This window comes from Typopeltis vanoorti, chromosome 15 (genome assembly GCF_054136105.1).
Source record: "Typopeltis vanoorti isolate ZY-2024b chromosome 15, IOZ_Tvanoo_1.0, whole genome shotgun sequence".
NCBI lineage: Eukaryota > Metazoa > Arthropoda > Arachnida > Uropygi > Thelyphonidae > Typopeltis > Typopeltis vanoorti.
Genome location: NC_143563.1, coordinates 120,241,960 through 120,267,994, shown reverse-complemented (window position 1 = coordinate 120,267,994; position 26,035 = coordinate 120,241,960). Strand labels below are relative to the sequence as shown.

The window sequence follows — 26,035 nt, the reverse complement described above, 5'->3', positions numbered from 1 at the left end:
CAATTAGAAAAATGTGACCCTTCCTCACCAGACGGATTAGCAGGAACTCCAAAAAAAAAAAAAAAAAAAAATGTAAAGAACTCCATTCAACATCCATCAGGTGATCATCGATTGCAGTCACTCCACAAAACTTGAACCTTTTTTATAGGTATAATCTCCATGTGGGACCTCCTTAAATTCTTCCCTGTGAAGAGATATGCTCAAAACTCAATTGCCAAGTAGTGGCAGCCATAAGAAGAATTCTGATGTCTACGAATGGTCATCTAGTTCACACCATGTCAAAGCGGGATATCTCAACTATTCAGTACCACTCTATATCCGAATCCCTTATGGTGCACTGTGTCAGAAATATGATCATTCTCAAATGGCTTTTCATGGGTCTGCCATCTGTGCTCATTGTGGTAGTAAAGAGCATGGGAATAAAGATTTATCCAAACATCAAGATGCTCTAACCGGGAGAGAGAGAGAGAGAGAGAGAGAGCATCCATGATACTTCCAAGCATGCAAAGGTGGAAGGAAGAAAAGGAGATGCAAAAGTTAAAAAGAAAGTGATGTGTCACATAGCAGGCTACGAAGAGGCACTATACCACAATAGTAGCAACATCTACTAACCACTTATACTGAGAAGGCAGCTGTAAAGACAGTGTCAATCCCACCTTCTCACAGCCACAATCACTGAAAGATATGATTTGCTCACTATCTCCTTTGAGTCAGCAAATGATAAAAATTATGAACTCCTGAAGATATGCCTGAAAAGGGTACTATACGTGAAAATCTTTTTTTTAATAAGAAGATTTTCACGTATAGGACCCTTTCAGGCATATCTTCAGTAGTTCAGAATTTCTATCATTATATATATATATATAAGAGGCTGTGTAGCTCAATGGATCTGGTGTTTGCACACCACGGTGCTTGATTGCACGAAGGAAGAGTGTTTCGAATCTAATCGTGCCGTCGACTAGAGAAAATTTTTCCAAGCCCTTTTTCGACTTGTTCCCGAGTTAGTCGATCTCTGGCACGGGCAAGCGGGTTTTTTCTCCCGTAAACTCAAGAAGATCGACCATAGAACCCACATTATTTCAGACATTAAATATATTGCGTTAGGGACCACGAAATGGCGGCACTTGTTGAGCCATCTCTCTTCACTGCATGCCGGTTAATTAGTGATAGCCTTGGGCCAGCTATCTTTGATTGGGCACCAGTAGAGATTGAACTGCCCACTCAGTCTCCAAAAGTTAGATAGGGCTAAACGGCCTTGCCTACTCCCTATACGGGAATAAAAAGCCATTAGCTGATATATATATTTTCCAGATGAAGAAATGAACACTGGCATCCTCAATTCTCAAAAAAGAAAAAAAAAAAAAAAAACATGAATGATAAAAACAAAACCACTATAATAGGAAGCGAGATGCTACCACCTAAAAGAAATAATGGAAATATTCCTACAATGGAATTGTCATGGATTCCGACAAAATCAAGGCTCTCTTCAGAAGTATAAAACAATATGCAGCTGCCTCCAGGAAACATACCTGAAATCGAGTGATTATCCAGCTCTACCTAATGTTAGCATAGTTGTAAGGACACGACTGGGTGGGTCTGCCATGGGAGGAGTTGCCATCCTTCTGGGCAACCATACCGCACTTAAGAGAAATCCAAATTAACATCAGCATACACGCAGTGGCTATAAGACTCTCGGAAACATAACAGCATGTATCAACATCCCTCCCGCTGCTCATGATGATAACCTTGATGATGGCATATCGCAGTTATTTTCTCCACTTTTAATGGTAGCTTTAAATGAAGATAACACACTACTGTAGATAGTGCGCGAGCAAAGATCAGAGAAAGTTGCTGAGCCTCTGCTTAACAACAACATATTGTTCCTCATATGCCTACCTGCACATTCACTGCCATTGATTTAACTGTCTACTCGCCCTCTCTTTTCCCATGTTTATGTGGGGAAGTGATAACAAACTATTTGGTAGCCATCACTTTCTCGTGATATAGTACATGGGCAACTATGTACTATACTGCTGAAAACGATTAGGGATATATTGGTTTTCTTGTAAATTATAAAGTTATAAAAATAATTTACCAATGTAACACATGTAGAACACGCAACTGTGTACAAAATCATGCTAAGACTTGTCGAAACGTGTCTTAGCCGTATTAGCATGTGGGGGGGGGGGGTATAAAAGTGTGGGTTGTTGCGCTCACTTCCAGAGTGCATAATTATCACTTCAATTGTAAACGTGTCACCCACCACCCATTATTTTGTTAAAAATGGCAGCGCAGCATGATATCTCGGAATCCATGGCTCGGAGAGCCATTGATCGATTAGAAGCTGGACAGACGCAGCAAGTTTTCGCTGAAGCGTGTCGTGTATCTTTGACATAAAAAGCAAAGCAAAAAAAACAAATTTATTTTTCTTCTAACGGCTTCGAAATGCATCTTCCCGTTTACTAAACACGAAATGAAAGCTTCTTTGCCTAAATGTTATCTCATTGCTGTTGGACCAGATAATATCCACTACAAGATTGTAATAGATATGTCAACATCAGCCATAAATCAACTGCTTTCCCTTTTACAACAGAAGAGTCTGTGAGAGGATATTTCTGAATACCTAGCAAAAGTTAATCATAATTGCCTTTCCTTAGCCAGAGAAGGATCCAAAATTCCCAGATAACCACCATTCAGTTGCTCTGATCAGCTGTTTGTGCACGATTCAAAAAAAACATGGCTAACTTTCGTCTTTTATGGTTTTTGGAGAGAGACATCTTTTCAGAACACAATCTGCCTTCTTAAAATATTCTACCACTATTAATTTTGTTCAGCTAGAGACATCCATTAGAAATGCTTTCCTGAAGCGTGAACATCCAGTAACTACCTCGATATGAATAAAAGCATATGATACTGCTTGGAGATTTGGAATACTTAAAGGCTTACATAGTTTTCGTGTTAGAGGGAATCTCTCTATTAAGTGGCGCGCTTTTTGCACTCAAGAACAGAACAACTTCCTTCAATAGTAAGTAATGCCCTATATGTGAATAACTTTACCATCACTCACGTGATCTTACCTACAGACAGTTTCAGCAAGCTGTTGACCATCTCTCGAAATTGGCGCTTGCAGGTGGCTTCTCATTTTCACAGCAGAAGACAGTTTGTGTGCACTTTTGCTGCACACATGGTTTCATCCTGATCTAGGACACTAATTCCATTTACACCAGAAGTCGATTCTTGAGACTGATGTTTGACAGCAAACTCAGTTTCCTCCCTCACATACATCAAGTACGAAACAAATGCGTAAAGCAGTGAACATTGTACACATCCTACCTTCCATCCTCTGGAGTGAAGAAAGACGTTTTTTACTTCGTTTGTACATAGCATTGATAAGATCAAAACTTTACTATGGGTCCCAATTCTATTCCGCCAGAGAAAGTACGCTGCGATGTCTATACCCAATTGACCATCAAGCCATCCGAATTTTTCCATGGAGCATTTCGCATGTCACGTATTCCTAGTCTGTACGAGGAAAATAAACCACTTCTGTCACTTCTATGCCGACAGCTGTCTTTGATATATGTAACTAAATAAAATCCCTGCTAGAGCATTCCCACGTATGCTTCGGCCACAATGAGAGAATCTCTACGCAGGGCTGGCGCTACCATTTAGGCAAGCCATGAAGGGGTGCAGAACTTCAAGCTATGCTTTATTCATACTTTACTAAAATATCAAAATTAAATAGTGATATATGATTTAGATATCGATTCTTTTTCCTTATCCCTCACACATCACACTATTTTACTATTTAACTCTTGGTTCTTTTTTGTTCCTTACCTAAATGATTTGAACTAACCACTATTTAAAATTCAGTTAAGATAAATATTTTAAAACGTTAACATTTTAAAATATTAAATTTCGGTATTTTATAACTTTTTTTTTTTTTTTTTTTTTTTTTTTTTTGTAAATGAATTATAACAGAAAATTTTCAAATTAATTTTAAAAAAAAGAAAAAAAAAAGCCCTATTTAACCTGAAAGACAATTTTATTTTGTTTAATGTCAGTTAGAAACATTTTAGTTTATGAAATAAGGGGCGCACTTGTAAACTTTGCCTAGGGCGCAAAATGACCTGGCACCGACAGTATCTCTACGACACCCAACAGATTTCCATAAAACTGTATTATTTGCATATAAATGCTCCCAAAATAGCAGTGACAGTCATACATGTTAGCATGCACGTTTTCTTTCGGCAGGCTACCAAAATTTTTTACCCGTGATATCTACCAGCAACACTTCGAAACCGATATAACTGAATACTTTGATTTTGTGTATCTACACATTCGGCTCAAAATTGGAGGACATAGTGGGATCATCTCCCGACTTTACAGACAACATTATACAGTATCTCCACAAATCCCACTAGATTGTAACTTTACTGCAGACCTGTATGCGATAGAGCTTACCCTAAACACATCAGATAGTACCGCTACCAAAGGTGCATAATATATTCAACCTCGCAAAGTTCTCTTTGCAAGGTTGAATATATTATGCAGTCAGAAGACTAAGAGCTACAACAACACCCGGTGCTCTCGAATTCAACGCCACAGTTTTCAGTTATGGAAGCTACACTTTGACATGTGCTTCTGTTAGATTCCAAGCCATGTTGGGGTTAAGGAAAACGAGGCTTCAAATACTGCAGAGAGAGAGAGAGAGAGAGAGATATATAAGCTCGTTTCTGAAACCGCCGTCATCTGCCCCATTCACAGATTATCAGACAAAATCTCCTATCCCAGTGGCAGCTGTCTTGGAACAGAGAGAGTAATAATAATCTCAACCTGATTAACTCCGAAAATATAGCGCACGCAAGGTTCGAACAGAGGAAGTTGTTCTTGCTCCACTATGCATAGATCATTGTCATCTCATTCACTCCTTCCTTCTGAGGGGGTGATGACATGCTTGTGTATGAGTTTTGTGATTCTGTGCCATCCATCACTCTTATTCGACTGCCCTCATTTCGCCGACGATCGCAGTCATTCTTTTATCCAATTTTATAATCTGAGCCCTATATATATATATATATATATATATATATATATATATATATATATTTACTTTATATTATAGTAAGTATCTTTTTAAAAAACTCGGATTTATGTACATTTTATGAATTTTAATATCTTTTTATACTTTTTCATCTATTTTATACTCTTCTTTTACACGTTTTTTTTTTTTTTTTTTTTTTTTTTTTGTACGTTGTCTCTTACTTATTTATTAAATCTAAGAATTGTTTCATTTATGATTGTCTGCAATTATTTCGACTTTTATATATACTGTATATAGTTTTTAGACCTATATTTGACCCTTATATATTACACGATTTGGAGCAGTATGACCATAGCTGTCCCTACAGCATTACACCCAAAAGCAAATAAACGAACAAAGCCTCTTTAGAAAACCTTGATACAACCGTAGCGCAGATTTCGTTTCTTGTATTCGGATGAAATAAAATAAAACTGTAGAACGGATGCAGAGAACAGTAACAAAGATATCAGGATTATGGAATGTAGAATATGGGACTGAAACATGGCCGCATTTATCATTAGGCCAAGATGCGGGCGTCACTCTCTAGGGGGCCTTATTTTAAAACCTTACTCCTCACAAAGAACAATAAAAAACAGCGTAGTTATAGTTGCTAAATTTAAATACTTATTTTTAAATATTAAATTCATAATATAAAAACTAGAGGATGCTGAAAAATTTGTGAGGCTTCCCGCTTCCATTTGAAATACATTGTTCTTTCCTTAGAATATAAAACTAACAAGAACTCAGTATTTCATAAAATTCATGTATGTAAGCGTACCATTTCTTTGCTGGACGTATATACACGTCCAGCAAACCTGGATAATATTCTATCCAACTACTGAAAGGACATGGATAAGAAGTGTTGTTTGACCGTCATGTCCATTAGAAGGTGCGATAATCCTTCACGCTGAAAGAACACTTAACTACATTAAGTGTAGTTAATGTTGTTAACTACACTTGATAACTGATAACTGATGTGGCATGATGGATATCAGTCCCAAGGACTCCAATCCCTTTGTCTCTATGAAATAGTCTTGCATTAAAGATTAGCGAGCACTTGGCTCACCCTATTTAGGGCTGTATGGAGGCACCTGAACCGATAAGCAGAGCTGTTTTCGGGCGCTTATGTTTCCACCTGTCGTGTTCGTCATAGAAGACTCGAATGAGTTGATTTGGATGAACAGCTGCTTTGGCAAAATAAGCAGCAGCACTGTTATGGAGGAACGTGGGAATATCTGGAATATCGGCATCACGGTGTAAGAGCATTTCTGATAAACCACGGAGCGTTAAAAATCATACGGAGGCACTTGTTTTGAATAACTTGTAGCTTGTTGATGTTGGTGTGGGAAGTGTGACCCCAGGCTGGAGATCCGTAAGTTAACGATGGTCTGATAATTGTTTTATAGATCCCTAGTTTGTTTTCAGTGCTAACTTGACTTCTTCTATTGAGGAGAGAATAGAGTTGTACAATTGCAGAGTTTGCTTTTTTGCATGCATAAACTATGTGGGAGTTAAAGTTTAAATGGTTATCAAGTTGAATGCCTAGATATTTGGTGCTAGTTCTCCATGGGATGGCTGTGTTAAAAAGTTTAACTTCTCCAGAGTGAGATGCTTGTCTTCGTGTGAATAGAATGGCAGTGCTTTTATTGGCATTTACAGATATTCTCCATTTTCTGAACCAGTCCTCCAATTTTCTTGCTGCAGTTTGTAATCGCTGAGTAGCAATATTAGGCCTGAGAGATCTGCTAAGAATTGCCATATCATCCGCATAACTAGCTATAGTGGTTAGTGATGTGCTAGGAACATCAGAAACAAAGATGTTAAAAAGCAGCGGTGAGAGCAGCGAGCCTTGAGGGACACCAGCAGTGATTTTTTTCAGTGAGGATCGAATTCCGCGCAACTTGACCTGGATTTTACGGTCCTGTAGAAAGGAGTTAATAATTTTAGTAAGGTAAAGAGGGATGTTGGCTGTAATTAATTTATAGATGAGACCTTTGTGCCACACCTTATCAAATGCTTTTGCAACATCTAAAAAGATAGCTCCTGTGTGCTGTTTCCAGTTAAAGCCTGTAGTGATGAATTCAGTCAGTCTGTGAATTTGCTGTGTAGTGCTATGTCCGGTACGGAAACCGAATTGTTCTTTCGGAATTATGTTATTTTTATTCACCTCCTCATTAAGTCGGTTGAGAATGACTCTTTCTGCGATTTTTCCTAAGCATGATAAAAGACTGATAGGTCTATAGCTCTGTGGCATTTGTGGTGCCTTACCAGGTTTAAGGATAAGGAATATATCAGCTTGTTTCCATCTTGAGGGGAAATAATTTAATCTCAGAATTGCATTAATAATGGCTACTAAATGCATGACAGCTTTGTGTGGGATGGCTTTAATTGTTTTGTTGGTAATTTCATCTGGACAGGTGCTTTTTTGTTTTTAAGCTTCCTAATGATTGAATAGACCTCTTTAGGTAAGGTGGGACAGATATTTTCACAGCTACAAGGTTTCCGAAGCACAGAGCGTACACGACGGTGTATCCTCTCTATGAAGGTCAGATCAGCATGCGTATAATTAGGACGGCACTGAAGCTGGAGGGCATCAACGAAAGCTTCCGCTTTTTCATTATCTCTGTAAACAAGACCTCTTTCTCCGTGAATGGGCTGGATGTTAGAGCGATCTGTACGGAGAGCTTTAGTCAACTTCCACAGAGAATTATCTTCAGCTTTGAGAGAACAGTTTTCTTTCCCATTGCTGGTTTTTGTGATCTTTTAATGCGTAACGAACTTGGTTGGATGCTCTATTTAGTTCTCGACGGTCTTGCGGAGATAGTGTGTTGTGATAGCGGCGTCTGAGTCTATTTTTGTTCCTGATCAGAACAAGGATTTCTTCAGGAAGTGAGTTGACTTGAGCTGGGGTGGAAATAGAACAAGCTGCGGATAAGCCAGCGTGTATTTTACATTCAAGATTGCTGACTGCCACGTCAATTTCTTCACAGGTGGAGATAGTAGGTACTGAGTCTATGATAGAGTTCATTTTAGCCTTGAATTTTGCAAAATTAGTGTGGGATTGGTTGGGAATGAGCTCAGGCTCCCCCCCTAAACTTAAGAGTACTGGATTGTGATCTGAGCTGAGCTCGTCAACCACTTGAAGTTGAAATTGATGACAAATATTGTTAAAAATAGCAATATCCAAAACATCAGGTCTGCCGATCGCTCCATAATGAGTTGGCTCGATTGGGCCTGCAGTAACAATATTTCTCTTTAAGGCAAAATTGTAGAGGATCATTCCGTTGTTGTTAAAACTCTTGCTGTTCCATAAAGGATGCTTAGAATTGAGATCTCCTGCTACAATTATTGCTTCATTTGTATCTAGTAGCTGAGAGAGATCAGAGGGGAGTAAAGGTTTGCCAGGGGGGTTGTATACAGAATAAATCTTTAAGCTGCCTGCATTGTTGGTATGAATTTCTATGCCTGTCTCCTCGAGGTTAGATGTATTAGTCTTCTTAATCGCATTATAGCGGATGCTTTTTCTGACAAAGATGGCAGTGCCTCCACCTCTGGCATTGAGTCTGTCATTTCTAAGTAATGAGTAGTTTCTGAGTTTGGGATTATTGCAGGGACGTAGGTGAGTCTCATTAATGAGGAGAATATCAATTTGTAAGTGATCTATAAGTTCCTGTAATTCCAAAATTTTGTTGTTGAGACCGTTTGCATTCCAGAATATTATCTGTATAGAATTTGATGTTGAATCTGGATTAGTCATTAATCATGGAGAAGATGACGTGAGTATTCCTAAGGAATTTGTTGGTATCGGCCTGGCTTGGATTTGTTTTGCTGAAGGCCATTAGCATCTCCCCTAGTGAGGCAGCGAGAATTGCTGAGGAATTTTGACTGCTAGCTGCAGGGAGTACCTCGGTGTTACGTGAGGAAACCACAGAAGCATAAGATTTATCTGGTGTAACTTTTCGTGCTTTGATTTCAGGCACAGATCTCACATTATTTTTCTGCGTGGGCTGAATTAACTCCTGTCTAGGTTTTTGAAGGTTGGATGGGTGGAGAGAACAGCCCTTGTAGTTAGCAGGATGTGGGCCACTGCAGTTCGCACATTTAGCAGGTGTGGACTTTGGCTTGACGCAAGTGTGCGAGGGATGGTTGCCACTGCATTTCACACACTTGTAGTCTGCTTTGCATAACATTTGCGCATGCCCAAATTTTTGGCAGCGATGGCATTGACCAGCCGATGCCTTTCTTCTTAGTGGCTCGGTCTTGATGACCAAGTTGCAGACTATTTTAAGATCATAAATTTCTCTCTGATCTTTACTGATCTCTACTAAGACCAGAGGCATGGGACGCTTGTCTGCTCGATACATTCGAGAAATCTTGATCGGCTCCAAGCCTTGTAATCTAAGGTCAGTAGCTATTTCTTCTGATGTTATGTTTTCTACCAATCCTCTGATCACTACCTTGAGGTTCTTTTCACTTTTGAGTTGGTAAGTATGGTATGGAAATTTATGATCGTCCATAAGTCTGGTTAGCTGGCGGTAGTCCGTTGTTCCTTCAGGCTGTATGCGGACTCCGTCATCTGTGTTTTTTGGCTGATGAGAACTTGATGTTATTTTTCTTCATCGTCTCTGCAAGCAACGACCATTTTTCCTTAGATCGCAAGAATACTGGTGGGATCCTCTCTTTGGGCTGTATCGGTATATTTGTCTCTGTTCTTGCACTAGATTGTGCTGATGTGTCCATTTGAGGTGCAAATTCAGGTTCTGCAGCAAGAGACTCTTTCTTTCTCTTCTTTCTGCTGACTTCCTGATAATCATTGGAATCTATGTCAGTTGTTGTGACATTGTCATGTGTACTGTGAGGAGAAATTTCGGAGGTTTGAGGGTCTTCTGTCTCGACCTCCATAACCTGATGAATTTCAACTCTTCCTGGCCATTTCGTGTGCAAAATGTTACCAATTTGCCGAAAAATAGCTAGAAGTTCTTTGAAAGAGAGATCCTCATATGGTGAATCCATAATTAAATCTAGACTTGAAGTGGGGGAAGGATCTGCCTTGTCCCTTCAACCACCAAGTGCTGCACAGGGCAGGGAACAGGAGAGGGCCTGAAAAATGTTTTTGAAGATGAAATAAAAGTCTTACCTGCTCTGATGATCGAGCACTCTGTTGACGCTGGATAATGCACTGACGAAAATTAAGCGACTGTTTATAACAGCAAGCTATTAACTACTATTACAATGAATAAACATAAAAAATCGCTAAAACATATCAATTAAATTCACAATTCATCATCAATAATACCCGATACGAAACACTAACACACTCGACTCTAATCACTGACTCCCAATAGTCTTCTTCCCAATCGCTGTTGAATTTATAGGTTCGTTGTTTTTTTTATTTGAATTACTCATTTTGGGGCAAAATTTTTAAACACGAGAAATCAATGTATTGTCAAAGCGTGCCATCACCACCGGTGAAGTGATGATACATCCCAAAGCGCACGGTTGCCAGTAGACTAAATACATAAAATATACGCACAAAATTGGCACTGGTCGTTAACTACACTTAATGTAGTTAACTACATTAAGTACGTAGTAGCTACGTTCTGTGGTCTACAGCAAGAAACGCAGTTGCTTGCTGTTTGCTCGGTAACCGAAATCTAAGTTATATCAGACTAAATACCTATGAGTTATATTCATTTTGCTGCTTATTTTTATCGTATATAATTATCTATAATTATACGATAATTATAAACTATAATTATCGTATAATTATAGTTTTTAATGCCAGCGTAAAATAAATCCTTTCATACTTTCTTCACTTCATATTGTATCACTTTGGAAGATCAATGTCACTATAAATTTTTTTTGCTAATTATTTTAATCGCCAATACATTTTAAAATTCTCCAAGAACTTGATTGAAGATAATTATTTTTATCAAACAGTTATTTTATAAATTCATGAAAATCCTAATCTAAAAATGAATACAGCCTCCATCTGTTCCAAATTAAGTTTCCTATTTTATTCATAATCTTAGTTCGAAGGTTAGTTATCATACCTAAATCTTGAATCATATCATGTAATGCATAATTTTTATAACGTAATCTGTTGGTTTTGCATTTCAACTCTTGGTTTCCCCACTAATCACTCACTACAAATCAAAATAAACGGCAGTTATGAAGTCAACTGTTATGTACATATTTTCGGCTAATTTCGATATTATGCGGCAGATTTGAAGTATCGATATTTTCCCTACAGTATATCTTTTGAAACATGTGTAGGTGCATGCGTCAGAATGAAATTTTACTTCCAAAATTTTCATAACAGAATTAATTCGCCTTTAATGGCTAACTCCTCTCCCCCCCCCCAAAAAAAAAAAAAATTATCACCACACACACACACACACACAAATACTGCTAGATAACATGTACACACTTTCTTTTTGCTTGAATTTGTTATTTTTCCAAAGTAATTGCACTGTTGCAGTTTTAAGCAAAAGACAAAGGCTAATCTCTGAAAAAATACCATTGGATATAAATTAAAAAGACTCACAATCGGAAACCCCGAGTAATTTGTTGTTCATAAAAAAAAAATAATAAAAAATAAAATTAAAAAATCGTTCCTAAAATTGAAATGTGCGACCCTTATAATCTTATTTTGCAAGGAAAGGAAGCAAATGTCATATTTATTTCAATAAATGTTATTTAAAAAATATAAATATTTGACATAATATTTCCAATGCAAACAAACATTTTGATTTACTTAAGTATAAAGAGCTAATAAGCTTCATTTCGGCAATGAAAACATTACTTAAATTAAGGGGATATTAAATCCCACATAGTTTTAGTTTTAAAACCGAATAAGAAACTCAAAGATTGGAATCAGAGAGTTTCTTGCCGAATATAGTAAACTATAAAGTATCGGCGACACTAGCGTTAGCCAATGCAAGTGATCCTAGTACGTAGTACAATACCGGACGACTCGTTGCAAAGGTGGGGGAAGTTCAGATCGCTATTCTTAGGTATTTTCCATAATGTAAAAACACATTTCCTAGGAAAATGTATGCTGTTATTACATTATGGAGGGAGGTCACTACCCAGACCGGTTTCAGCCTTATGAGTAAGTAAAGCCGTCTCTAAAAATTTTCGGACGGTCCCTAGGCCACTCAATCGTGGGCGAAAGACCGTCCATCTCAGCGTTGGCTCTGCTCAGTGATGGCCTTCCACCCACACGCCACCACCGAGCAGAACCGCTCAAATTCCGAAGAAAATCATTCACCGACAAAGCCCCTCAGCGGGCCGTGCCGGAGAACACTTTCCCCGGAGACTCAAATTGCTCCCTTAAGGCAAAAACCCCAAGGGAGCGAACTCATAATAGCCCCCACCGGTTTCAGCCTTTTTTGAGGCTTCATCAGTGAGTAGCTAGACCTAATAATACCAAAGTGTATAGCGAAAAGAACTTATATACTCTGCGAACGAGTTATACAAACAGGTGCAACCATTAAGTTACTTAAATATAAAGAGCTAATAAGCTTCATTTCGGCAATGAAAACATTACTTAAAATAAGGGGATATTAAATCCCACGTAGTTTTAAAACCGAATAAGAAACTCAAAGATTGGAATCAGAGTTTCTTGCCGAATATAGTAAACTATAAAGTATCGGCGACACTAGCGTTAGCCAATGCAAGTGATCCTAGTACGTAGTACAATACCGGACGACTCGTTGCAAAGGTGGGGGAAGTTCAGATCGCTATTCTTAGGTATTTTCCATAATGTAAAAACACATTTCCTAGGAAATGTTTATGGAAAATCATTATGGAAAATACCTAAGAATAGCGATCTGAACTTCCCCCACCTTTGCAACGAGTCGTTGCAATAGCCCCCAACGGTTTCAGCCTCAAAAAAGGCTGAAACCGGTGGGGGCTATTATGAGTTCGCTCCCTTGGGGTTTTTGCCTTAAGGGAGCAATTTGAGTCTCCGGGGAAAGTGTTCTCCGGCACGGCCCGCTGAGGGGCTTTGTCGGTGAATGATTTTCTTCGGAATTTGAGCGGTTCTGCTCGGTGGTGGCGTGTGGGTGGAAGGCCATCACTGAGTGGAGCCAACGCTGAGATGGACGGTCTTTCGCCCACGATTGAGTGGCCTAGGGATCGTCCGAATTTTTAGAGACGGCTTTACTTACTCATAAGGTTGAAACCGGTCTGGGTAGTGACCTCCCTCCATAATGTAATAACAGCATACATTTCCTAGGAAACGTGTTTTTACATTATGGAAAATACCTAAGAATAGCGATCTGAACTTCCCCCACCTTTGCAACGAGTCGTCCGGTATTGTACTACGTACTAGGATCACTTGCATTGGCTAACGCTAGTGTCGCCGATACTTTATAGTTTCTTATTCGGTTTTAAAACTATGTGGGTTTTAATATCCCCTTAATTTAAGTAAACATTTTGATTATTTATTTTCGCACATGTGAAAGTCGTTTTTATTTGGGAAGAGACAATAAATAAATTGTGCAGCAAAAAAAAGGGTCAATCCAAGAAATACAGTGCACATAACTACAATAATCCGTTAACGGGGGGGGGATGTAAATATATCATATTTTTACTGTAAAAAGCCGAATGGAACAAGGAGAAACGAGAGTGGCTAATTTTTTCATAAACCAGCAAATGAATTTACTGCTTTGTTTGTAAATTGTTTTCTAAGTCAAATAATAGCTTCGTGAAGGATTTTAGTAATTGGGGAAATATAACACGAACCTTATGTGATCACGAGCATTCTACTGAGCATATGTATATAAGCGATGTGCACATATCGCAAAAGAAAATCAAGTTCTGTAAATAGTCGAATTGATCAAACAAATACAATCTGAAGAAAATTATTTCAGAGAGGTTTTAAAAAGAATAATAGCTACCATTAAGTTACTGGGTAAACTAGGGCTAGTATTTAGAGGAAATACAAATGATATTTTTTCTGATTCTTGCGGAAATTATTTATCGTGTTTACATTATTCGAGTGAATTTGGTGATTTTTAGAAACATTACATGAAAATGTACGCCAACTGTGGTTCTGGCAGATCAAATTATCTTTCTTACCATGCTTGTGATGACTTCATAGCGTTAATAGCTAAAAAAACAAGAGAAATATTAATATCAGAAATTAAGGAAGCTGCTTATTTTGCAATAATACTCATTCAACGCCAGACATTGCCCATAATGACCAACTAGCTATGATATTTAGTTATGTTGCCGCAAATTCTGACATTAGAGAAACATTTATCAGGTTCATCAGAATTACACAACCTAATTCCTTATATTTAGAAGAGGTAGTATTAACAAAATTAGAAGAATTATCTTTGGATATAAAAATGTGCAGAGGGCAAAGCTATGATAACGCTGCCAATATGAAAGGTATCTGTACAGGTTTACAAGCTAGACTGAAAAAACATAGTCCCTCTGCACATTATATACCGTGCTCTAGTCATTCCTTAAATTTAATTGGCAACTATGCCGCGGAATCTTGTCCGGAAGCAGTGCAATATTTTTGTTTTATTCAAAATATATATAATTACTTTTCATCTTGAACATTTAGTAAAAAAAATCTTTAACAGTTAAAAGACTAAGTGAAACGAGGTGGTCCGCAAGAACTGATGCTATATTGGCTTTGAAACGTGGATATAAACAAATTAAAGACGCGTTACTTCCATTTCTCCTCATGAAAAACCTAATTTTAAATTAGAGAGCTCATCAATGCTGAACATTTTGACAAACCAGAAACAGCAATTTTAACAGTTATGTGGGACAAAATTTTACAACGAATAAATGCTAATAGTAAATCTCTACAAGAACCCGATATCGATTTGAAAACAAATCGATATCGGGTTCTAATAATTTGTTACACTCTTTAGTTGGTTTTATTTTAGATATAAGAAATAGTTTTGCTGCTGTAAATGAAGAAACGAATTTATTAACAGATGAGACAAAATTTAAAGATGAAAAGGAAAGAGTTAAAAAACGAAAAAAAATGAGTGACGAAGTTTCACAATCTAATAATGAGATTATATTACATGGGAAAGAAAATTTCGCTGTGAACACTTTTAATGTCATTTGCGATAAGCTAATTTTGGAAATTCATGAAAGAACAAAAAGCTATTTCGACATATTAGATATGTTTGACAGGAAGAAAATTCTTCAATTAAAAATATGTGCAAATTTATAAACGATGGGTTCAGGTCTACTTTTCCGAACGTAGAAACAATTTTAAAAATATTTTTTACGATGCCTATTTCAAATGCAAATGCTGAACGCTCATTTTCAGTGTTGAAACGAATAAAAAATTATTTAAGAAACAACTTGCACCAAAATAAAACAAGTGACCTGTCGTTATTATGCATTGAATCAGATGTAATGGACTCAATCAATTATGATGACATTATAGATATATTTGCTAAAACCAAAGCCAGAAAAAAAACTTTTAGTTATTAATTTTTTTATTTGAATTTGAACTGATTTATTTTTATACTTTTTTAAAATGCAAATATATGTATACCAATGTTGTATTGTGTTACTAAAATTAATTATCATGGAAATGTTGACTTTTATTTTCAATAATCTAAAAAAATGCTTATTTTTGGGGACCTCATAATGATGTTGCGCCTCGGGCCTCCGAAAGTATAAATGCGACCCTGGACTGAAAGTATCTTGTGGACTGGTAGTCATGAGTTATAGGATAGAATGATGAAACTTTTCGTCACGTTGTGAAGTTGAGAGGGGGACATTCATGAAAGTTACGTTTGTGTGCAGTTATGAAAGGGGTTTAAGAGTTCAATTTTTTTTTTTTTTTCCCCTCGCAGAACTGTGACTGTGTGAACAGTTTGCCTATTGAAGTACTGTATGAATTTAATGAATTAATTTAAGAGAATGTATGACAGGTGGTGTTAGTCGTATGACCTCCCTTCACTTTCTGGAGATATCTCTAATGATGATGTTGATGATTGTTCTTCTTATTATTATTATTATGTTGAATTTATAGTCATTCTGAAAATTTACAGATAATTTTCTATTCTAGCTTACATTAAGCTACCAGAGAATATTGGAAGAACAGAAGAAATCCTTATTTGATAAGAGTGTACCACAATGATGGAGATGGAAATTAATTGTGTAAATTGAATAAAAAAAATCTTTCCAGCTATTTGTTGAATTTAGATCCATGATAACCATCATAGTGTTATATTTTCCTGTTTATTCGCTTGAAATATTGTGTACCAAGTTACTTGAAGGACCCAAAATAACAAGCAATAATATGCATTTTTCATTAGATTATTACTTTTAGCAGTCTTATTATTAAATATGTCAGAGTGGCTATGCGCTTCGCAACCATATGTCTGGGAAAAGAGTGTCCTGGGTTCGATTCCCGTCGCCGACGCAATGAGCTTAAGGATCTTTCTCAGCCATAGCCAAGCTAGCCAGTCTTGGGTGGATAGTAGGGTTTTTCTCCCCATTTTATCTGGTGGTTTTCATCCCGCAAGCAGGCAAGTACTGGATACATATGCTAACCATACGTACCGTTTTGAACGGGACAGTACCGTTTTTTTTTTGTTTTTTTTTACCATATTTCCCGACCTTATCCTCGGGACGGGTATGGCTTAGAAGAGCTAAGGATAGCTCCGTAACAGGCCACTGGGCCTAATACGTGAAGGGGAGAAGAAGATTATTAAATATATCCATATATATATATATATATATATATATATATATATATACAGAAAACTATAAATTTTAGGTTAGATCCCTTTTAGTTGCTGACTAGAGGAGTGTTTTCTAGGCCTTACCGATCAGGATCACGTGATAGCTACAGTTTACTGCCATACTCGCCAACACTTCTTCCAATCACGAGTAGCCTACTCCGGGCTTAGTGGTAAAGCCCAGCACAGTGGAATAAAAAGGTATTCGAGAGAGGACAACCTATGTCATAACGAATCTCCAATTATGTGTTATTGTTGTTGATTGGCTGATATTGCTTTAATATTATTATTATTACCGTTTTCAAAAATAAAAAAATAAATGCATAGATGTTATGCAAGCACAAATATCACTACCTAGTGAGCATATAGTGAATTACAGTCATTCCTCGACTTACGACAGCCATTCTATTAACATCTTCACTGAATAATACCAGCTTACTCCTGCAACCCATGGACCAGACATTATTGCCATCTTTACGGCCTATTATTTAAGAAATGTTTTTGGGTGCCACTGAGTGTGAGAAAACCCTTCGACCTAGAAAGGAAAGTATCTTCCAGATGCAACACGGAGCAAAGTAACAACAGTGTCTTCTTCTTCTTCTTCGCGTTATTCCCGCTTCCTATGCAGGGTCCGCGTGTTACTTAGATGCGACTACTTGTTAGTACTACTCCCAACCGACCCGTCGCCTGGTCTGCCGCTGGGGGGGGGGGGATATATTTTTGACTGTAGAGGTGTATGTTCACGGGGCCGGTTTGCCTGTTTGCGGGATGAAAAACGCCAGATAAACTGGCGGAACAGTGTATGATTGGTATTTTCATGCATTCACAGGATAACACAAAGAAAAAGACATGAAATTGATGAAAAAGTAGTGCTAGCTAGAGTCGAAGTGTTGATAATAAGGAAATGTACAGCATTTGTTGAAAGTTGTTGAAAGAATGTGTTTCTTGAAAGCATTGCACTCAAAAGAAGGCCATAGCACTAGAAGCATAGAAAATTGGGGTAGAATAAGAAAGAAAAGAGAACAAGAAGAAGAGGGATCCAAGCCCCCTAAAAGTTTGCAGTGAAAATCTGGCAGAGGCATTTGCCTCTGTTAATAAGGCAGTTCGGGTGTTTATAGAATTAGATAGCAAGATGGAGAATTAGCAAACTGGAAGAGTAATGAAATTTATGCAGACTGGCTTAAATAGTACAAAAATTTGTACAAATTTTTAAACAACTCCATGTCTGTAGCCATGTCACCTCTGAATATGAGCTTAGACCCTTCCACGAGTGATGCATCTAGTTAACCATCCTCAGAACACTATTTCATTTCCTGAATTTGAAGAATTTGTTGTTAATCACTTAGCCTTTCCTACCTCTTCTGATGAACTCCAATTAATAAACCAGCAGTTATGGAAAGTTATTCTTGTTCCATAGGTTCTCGATTATTTTACTGTTAAGTAAGCAAATAGAAACTTTGTATCTTCGTTCTTTAATATTTATTGCAGTACAAGTACTGTATACATAGGCTGACCATATGTACCGATTTTTTTTTTCTTCATATTTCCCGGCCGTCCCGTCGTTTTAATAAAAATGTAAATTTTATCTCGTTTTTAATAAAACCTATAAATATACTTTAATATTAGGCAATCATAAATTATTATTCATAACCTTTAATCGATATCAGAAATACCACTAACTTGTATAACTGCAGTCGTTCGATACTAAATATCGATATCAGTAGTGATTTATTCAGAGAAAATAATAAATACATGTTGACAACATTTGCGCGTCTCAGACGCGGCGTCTGTTCTGCTGTAGCGTTAGTTTTTGTTTTGTCTGTATAACCGGTGGCTTTGTTATTCAATGACGGTGTTTAAATTTGGTATTTTTTAAAGCTTTAAGTCTATTCTTGCAATGTCAAAGAGGCGAAACTGCAGTTTTAATGACGATCTCCAAAAAGAATTCAAATTTATTAAACTGGACAAGCTGTGTAGTGATGGAAAAAAAAAAAAAAAAGTGGTATGCCAACATTCCATTTTCCCGTTGCTTATGGAGATGGAAGCGATATCAACCACATCTACGTAGCCAGAAACATAAGGATGCTGAAAACACTAGCTTCAGTTTAAAAAAAAAAAAAAAAAAAAAAACATTAGCTCATTTATTGGGAGACGTCATGGTGATAGTGAAAGTGATAAAATTGCAGCAAGTGAAGCTCTTGCATATCATACTGTGGGTCACAGCCAAAGTTTTCGCGCAAATGACAGCTTGTCGACATTGATCAATAAAATTTGTGAACCAAAATTTTCTTCAGCATGTACCAAACCAGAAGCAATAATTACCAACGTTTTATCACCATACATATTGGGCAAAGTAAAACTTTTTTATCATCTTACATTTTCATGAGTACAGAATATTACATAACTCCTGTCCTGTTTTTACCTCAAGGAAATATGGTCAGCTTATGCATACAATAAGTTTATATTGTAAGTTTTACATCATGTTATTTCACTGTACATAATGGGTGAAATCAGTTAAATGTGCAAGTCTGTTCTGTTATCTTTTTAAGTTAATCATGTTAACTGATAGCATATAGGTCATACCATAATTGAAAATTTCGAGATTGTTGGACCGGAATCTCATAAGTCGAGGAGTGACTGGAGATAGTTGACTAGATAGGAAAATTCAGTTGGGCCCATTTTCTCTACAGGAAGTGCAGTTTATGTGATTCTAATCTAATATATATAATGTAATTTTTTAAGATATTTCGCCAGCTGTGCCAAGGCAAGAATATTTCTCGTGACACATCAGATAGTCAAAATAAATTTATTAATATTTCGTTTGCTAACAGCAAACGAAACAACGTAAAGCTTAAAATTATTGTGCGAGACGTTTTAGATTCAAATTCCAAACTATCGTAACTCCCATTAAATTGCCATAATCTATACTGTCTCCAAGGGTGCTAAGGAGCATCATATAGAGATAAGATAAAGTGCATCCAATATGCTGAAGCAAATGGTAATAGGACAGCTGCTTGTGAGTTCAGTGTCAATTGAGACATTTGTCTTTAGAGAAAAACAAGTGAATTGAGGGAAAGCAGCCCAGAATTTAGACAAAAAATATTCAGTAGATTATATAGGAATATCTGTGTCAATACTGGAAGTTTTAATTCAAGCTAAGATACTGTAACAGAAGAAGAATATTCAAGACCCAATTATTATCTGGATCTACAGCTATACGAAACAATCATCTGTCTGGCTTCATACTCCTCATTAATAGAAACTGACAGAACATTATGAAGATAGGATGATCAGCCTTCCAACAGGTTAGCAACAGTGTCAACGGTCACTTGCATTCCACATACCTTTGGCAATGATTGTCAACAAGATTTGGGGGGGGGGGAGAAAGGATGACAGTCACACTTCCAGGATTTGAAGAACATAAGATTAAGAAGATGACGCAATGCTCTTTGTTATGGAGAAAAATCCGCTAATGCTTTTTATGGCTGCAACGGAGTCGACAAAACCGTTTTTGTCCTATCTATCACGGTCTTCACATTTAATCAACCAGATCGCGAGGCCACAATATCAGTGATTTTAAACTTCATCTGGTGAAGAGACTATGGTAGAAAACTGCTACTATATCGTTTCCAACTCTAATGCACTATATTATTGTCTGTAATAGCGTGTATTCTATAGCTGATTTTCTGAGTTGGATTAAAAAGTTGAGTTTCCTAGGAAAAATCCTACATTCCTGTGCCAGAGATTGGCTAACTTGGGAACTTGTCAAAGAAAGTAAAAATATTCTTCTAGTTGTCAACTATAATCAAATTTAGAATGCAGTTCCTTTCGATGGCCTTGCTCTATCAAATGCTATTTCTACATGGATGCAGGCCTTGTCTGTTAGCATAGTTTAATATCAATATCAAAATATTAGTTTTTATATTTTTATAACATTTTTATGTAAAAATTCTATTCTATTCTCGCCTTAAAAATCATGCAATAACTAAAACACCTGTTTATTGATTTTACTGTCTGCTCACAATATACTGCAGATACTTAAAATAGCGAACATTGGAGAAAAATTTCACATTTTCTCTAGAAAAGGTGGAAGTTGTTTTCAGGGATTTTTATTTTTTCCTGAAATGCATCTTGCAAATTAAGGATGTGTGTTGCACATAGGTTTATACTGTATTATGAGTCGATCCTCCATGGAGTCCAAAGCGTCATCTCAAGAAGATATTCAATCCAATTGTGTACATAGCCTAACTCTCATTTAATCGTTTTGTTTCTTAATTGGTCACTGTCCACTTTAAAGAATGAAAAACCCAGAACCCTTGCTACCTTCCTTCAGTTGTAAAAGTCCATATAACGATTCCCGTGGTGAGAAGAAAAGAACTCGATTTCTCCAGTTCTGGTGTTGTCCTTTTTAGGAGCATTCTTCATTGCACTATGGAAGTGCTATGGTGTATTCATCAGTAAATAAACAGTTCTTTAATTATTCATCAGTGTATACTGGTGAATGATGGGTTACAAAGCACATTATTATTATTATTATTCGTGACACCTCCAAGGAGTCCGAAGACTCATCGCGGGAGGACACCTACAACTGTCTCAACCACTAACACCGAACCTCTACTACGAATGATCTCCATCAACCGCCCACCACTACCACAACTAGTATTTTTTTTGTCTGTAAATTGCGTGTGTTCTGAAGCGCCGATTTTTCTGTATGCGGGATGAAAAACCCTGCTACCTCCGTATGAGATCGGCTAACTCGCCTTCGATTGAAATCGTCCAGATAAAGATTCCTCCCGTCGCGACGAGAATCGAACTTAGGCCTATTCTAATCGAAGGGCGCAATGTACCGTTTTTCCTTAATTTCACACATTTCCTTAATTCTTTTTCCTCAATTAGTACAATTAATACAAGTAACTTTTAGCTGTTGACACTAAAATGCTTATAAAAATTACAATTTCATCATGCACTTGTTTTTAATATCTCCCCCTCTGGAACTCTTTATATTGTCATATGGCATATTTTGGGCAAATGCCTTGCTTTTTACTTCTTACTCTGCAAATAATTATTAAAATATTGTGGTAGATAAATTTACCAGCGATCTTTCGTTTGCTGGTTAGTGGGATTGTATAGAGTAAATAAATTGCAAGTTTACAAAAAAACAAATTTCAACATTAATATTGAATTTCCTTGAATTAATCCTTCCTCTCTCAAGCAATATATATATATATATAATAAATAAATCAGCTAACGCCTTTTATTCTCTTATAAGGAATAGGCGAGGCTTTTTATACCTTATCTAGCGTTTGGAGAATGGATGGGCAGTTCTATAAAAAAAAAAATTAGCTAATGCCTTTTTATTCCATTATAGGGAGTAAGCGAGGCCGTTTTAGCGCTATCTAACTTTTCCAGTCTGAGTGGGCAGTTCAATCTCCACTTTTAGCCAATCAGAGATAGCTGGCCCAAGGCTAACACTAAGTTACTCACCACGTAGTGAAGATGCGGCTAGTAAATGTCTGAAAATAGTGTGGGTTCGACTGCCGATTTTCTTGAGTTTATGGGACATGAAAAATCCAAGTTTTCGGGAGAAAAAACCCGTTTGCCCGTGCCAGAGATAGACTAACTCGGGAACCTTTCGAAAAACGGCTTAGAAAATGTTCCTCCAGTCGGAGACGACTCGATTTACGTCTTTCTTCGTGCGGTCAAGCGTTGTAGTATGCAAACACCACTTCTACTGAGCTAGACAGGCTTTCATATATAAGAGAGTGGTCTGAAACGTACTCTGCTTCGGCCATAGTTGGCAACACGATCGGCACTTTTTTTTCCCTCTGTTGCTGTATCTGTCATAACCATCCATGTGAAATTGCAAGTCATTCTATCAAGTAGTTTGTATTATACAGCTATCTGAAGCAAAAGTGTCTGTATCCCTTGAAATGGATAAAATATATTCGAAGTATATATGAAATTCATTCGAAGTTCATAAACATTTATGGACACTCTTGTTCTTCCGTTTCGATAATTAAGAAATGCGCTGCGGAGTTATATTCGAAGTATATATGAAATTCATTCGAAGTTCATAAACATTTATGGACACTCTTGTTCTTCGGTTTCGATAATTAAGAAATGCGCTGCGCATTTAAAACGTGACCATACCAGCCTTGAAGATGATTCACGTAAGGACGTTCCAAAAGTGTAACAACACCATAAAGCATATATTAAGGGCACGATATTGGATGACCGGCAAGTCACAGTGCATGAAATTGCTGAGACTATAGGCATTTCAAAGGAACGTGTAGGATATATTTTGCATGAAGAGCTGCAAATGATAAAGCTTTGTGCATGATGGGTGCCTTGCTTGCTCATATCAGATCAAAAACGTACTAGCATGAAAATCTCTGAACAGTCCTTGGAGTATTTTAACAAAAATAAAACTCATTTTGTGCATCGATTTATTACTATGGATGAGACTTGGATTCACCATTATACACCAGATCCAAATAGTAGTCAGAAGCCAGTTATTCAGCACCAAAGAAGACAAAGTCGGTTCCATCAGCAGGAACGGTCATGGCTTCGGCGTTTTGGGATGCTATAGACATTTTGTTTAATAATTATCTTGAAAAGGGTAAAACAATAACCGGAGAATATTATTCCGATCTTTTAACCAGACTAGACGAAAAAATTCGTGAGAAAAGAACAGGATTTCAGAAGGAAAAAAATCATCTTTCATCAGGACAATGCACCTGCCTACAAAGATGTTTTGGCAATAGAAAAATTAAGGGATCAGCACTATGAATTGTTGGAACATCCATCTTATTCCCCAGATTTGGCTTCCTCTGACTTCTGTCTCTTCCCAATACTAAAACTTCCTCGCTAATCAGCGTTTTTCTTCGAATCAAGAGGTAATTGCAGCTATAGAGGGGGTATTTTGCAGATCTTACTGAGAACCACTACAGGGACAGGAAAATGGCGCTGAAGCATCGCTGGAATAAATGTATTAGTCTTAAAGGAGATTATGTTGAAAAATAAAAATAATTTTGAAATTAACATTTCAGACTAACCTCGTTTTGGCAAACAACTTCTGCCATCGCTTTCCTCTTAACCTAACATGATATGTTCTTGTCTGAAATCATGTGGTTTCTATTCTACGATGGATTTTCTTGAGTTCACGTGACAAAAATCTTCAGTTTCTGGTAGAATCGATTCGCTTGAAGGTCTCAGACATCGACTAACTCGGGAACCTGTCGTCGAAAGTTTACGAAAAGTTGTTCCAGTTGGTGACAAGACTAGGGCTATCTATCGAACAGGATGCAAGCGCCACTTCTACCGAGCTACACAGGTCTATAACTAAATAAATAATTGCATCAGTCAATTTGAAAATTGCTATTTTAATAACTTATTAAACTCTAAAGTTAGTCTTGTTACTTATATATACTGCATTTTTGGTATATATCACAATCACAGAACGTAGTATACCTAATTAATAGGCTTCCTACAGAAGAATGGTGCAGTTGAAAGACTAACAATGTCTTATATTGGTCTGAAACTTTGCTCTTGAGGACAAAAGTGGAACTTTTTCAACAGCACTTAAGTCTTCCAATCAGCAGGATTGCGGTCTCACAACAGGCAATGAAATTTCTCTCCAGTCTAAAGACAATCACAGATATTCATGCCCGCATCAGGATTTGAGCAACAGCCTGTTGATTCAAGAGCTTGGATGTTCACCAATCAACCAACCTGTCCAGCTTGGCTCACCTGTGGTTATTATATTTCGACTAAACTCCTTAATAGTAACAATGCAGTTGGTACTACTTTTGACATTTCGTTATTGAATTTACTTCGTCTACTTATATTCATTAGTTGAAGTAAATTTCATTATTTGTTTTTGTTGATATAATGTTAACCGTACTTTGGTATTCTGAGCAATAGGACGATGTGAATTCTTCTCTGAATTGTATACAGTAGCGAGCAAGTTAATCCGGTCACTCACATTTTTAAAAAACAATTTTAATATTGCAAGAAAATAAGTACAAAAAGTAAACTCCAACTTTACTTAATAATTTATTTGTTCACCTCTTATTTCTGCAACTCGAACCATACTTTAATAATGGATTGTATTAAATTATCTTTTTACTGTCATGTCAGAAACATTAATCCCACTAGCTGCCAAGTTTATTTACGTGTACAGCAGACAATCTTGGATTCAGTTTGCTTTTCCTAACTAGTAAACGATCTTCAGTAAGTATATTTTCCTTTTTCTCCCTCGTGTTTCCTTTTCTGGCAGAAGAAAAGCTACCTGTCCCACCAAAACCTCTTTAAAATTACATTAAAAGCACCTAAACCAACATCACACTCATTGACAATTTGTCTTGGAATCATGTTTGTGTGCTGAAAAAGAGAACACATTTTTTTAACCTTTTTTTTTATACGCATCTATTTGATAACTATCCAAGATGAATAAAATATTACGAATGTCAACTTGTTGACACTATTAAAAATTCACAATACTAGTAATTAACATCGTAGAGATAGTTAAAACACTCGGCTCTCAACAAAATAGTAAACAAAACAAAACGGAAAACGCCGAAAATTCGGTTGTTTGGATTAATTTGTTCTCTACTGTATATTGTGACCAAAATTTATGATTCTAATAGATCGCTTCAAATTTTCTTTTTTACCAAGTTGTTTGTTTGGTGGAAGAGTTGTGTGTCTTTCAATCAGTACTATAGAAGGTATCCAGAGCATAATTAAATATCTGACAAGAACACAAAAACCGATATGGTTTTTATGTTCTTTTCAGATATATACTGTCTCACCAATGTATCAAAGATCTTATGCACATACTTACTTTGTACTCTTATGTACATACTTACTTGGGTATATTCCTGGACATGACAGGAGGTATACTTTAAATTTCTACTTTTCTTCTCATAGGACTTTAATAATAATAAGATAACCCTTTTATTCCCTTATAGGGTGAGTAAGTGAGAGCCTTTTAACCCGATCTAGCATTTTTGGAAAGTGAGTGGGCAGTTCAATCTCCACCAGTAGCCAATCAGAGATAGATGACCCAAGACTATCAGCAGTTCCGATCGCCACCGAAGCAGAGATCGGCAAACAAGTGCTGCCATATCTTGGTACCTAACCCTAACAGGATGTGTTTCTGTCTAAAATAATGTAGGTTCTTCTAAATAATATAGGTCAATTTTCTTGAGTTATCGTG

General features: G+C 36.9%; 1 protein-coding gene across 5 annotated transcripts in view; it reads left to right on the top strand.

The window, feature by feature from the left end:
• The window catches only part of LOC150099108 (protein disulfide-isomerase A5), a 953,872-nt gene extending 937,607 nt beyond the window's left edge, over positions 1 to 16,265 (top strand). For all 5 annotated transcript variants that reach the window (XR_016549469.1, XM_090404751.1, XM_090404750.1 and 2 more), the window contains exon 23: positions 16,143 to 16,265. The gene's annotated coding sequence lies outside the window, so the exon portion shown is untranslated. The remainder of the gene's footprint in view (positions 1 to 16,142) is intronic.
• The last annotated feature ends 9,770 nt before the right edge of the window (positions 16,266 to 26,035 follow it).